Source organism: Triticum aestivum, chromosome 1A (genome assembly GCF_018294505.1).
Source record: "Triticum aestivum cultivar Chinese Spring chromosome 1A, IWGSC CS RefSeq v2.1, whole genome shotgun sequence".
NCBI lineage: Eukaryota > Viridiplantae > Streptophyta > Magnoliopsida > Poales > Poaceae > Triticum > Triticum aestivum.
In genome coordinates this window covers 595,340,546-595,341,757 of record NC_057794.1, presented here as the reverse complement: position 1 = coordinate 595,341,757, position 1,212 = coordinate 595,340,546, and positions in this window count along the sequence as shown.

The following is a 1,212-nucleotide window of genomic DNA, read 5'->3' as shown; positions in this document are numbered from 1 at the left end:
AAAAAAACAAAAGAAAATAAATAATGCAGAAAACAAAACAAAAAAAACTGGAAAAAAAATTAAATATAGCAACAATAAGTATTTTGTTGTAAGTAGAAACAAAAAAAAACAAAAAAACAAAAAAAGTGCCACCTACTGGGCACCCACGGCCTAAATACGACTAGAAACCCTACCATGGGCCAGGATTCAGGCCCGCGGGAGGCCCAGTAGGCCCACAGGCACACATTGCACGGTTAGTCCCGAAAGCCTGCTTTAGAGAGGAGCTCGAGAGGGAAGGCGCACCGCACCTTATAAACAGGTGCGGCTCCTCTCAACTAGCGAGGTGGGACTAAACATTTGGGTACGGGGCAGCACAAGGCCTTTGGTCCCGGTTGGTGGCACCAACCGGAACTAAAGGGGGGCATTGGTCCCGGTTCGTGGCACAAACCGGGACCAATGCCCCCCTTTAGTCCCGGTTGGTGCCACGAACCGGGACTAAAGGCTTTGCTATATAAGCAGCACTTAGCAGTTTCTCCAAAAATCCATCCCTTTCTTCTCCGCCCGACGCCCGCTACTCTGCCTCGTCGCCGTCGCCGCCGAGCCGTCAGGCTGCTCCACCTCGTCATCGCCGCCGCCTCCGACGCCGTCAGGCTGGTCCACCTCACCGTCGTCGCCGCCTTCAAGTTGGTAAAAAGCCTCGATTTATTGGCAATTGCTAGAATTATCTATGATCTATTTTGGAAAACCTTTTTTGTTTAGACTGCTTTTTGTTTATAAGATGTCTGGAATTCCTTATTTATATCCCATGCAAAAGAAGAGAATCCAAGGCAAAGGCGAGAACAATAAAATTAAAATTTCTTCTTTTTCAGAGAGATTGTAGGTCTTCTTAATCGTCTATTCGGGACAAGAAAAAGGACGCCGTCAGGCTGCTCAACTTTGCCGTCGCCGCCGCCCTCGACGCCATCTGCCCCGACGCCGGTGCCGCTCCCCGCGCCCCGACGCCGCCCGCCGTGCTCCGCCACCCCTCTGTGAGCACATGCCTCGCGCCCCTGCCTTGCCTCGCTCCCGCGCCCCTGCCCTGCCCTGCCCCGCCGGCGCCACCGCTACCGCCATGCCCCTCTGCCCCGCCGGCGCCACCACTTTTTTTATTATTTTAATTTTTTTTCATATATATATATATATATAATGTATGTGTATGTATGTGGCTATATGTTTTTGTTCATATGTTGCAAT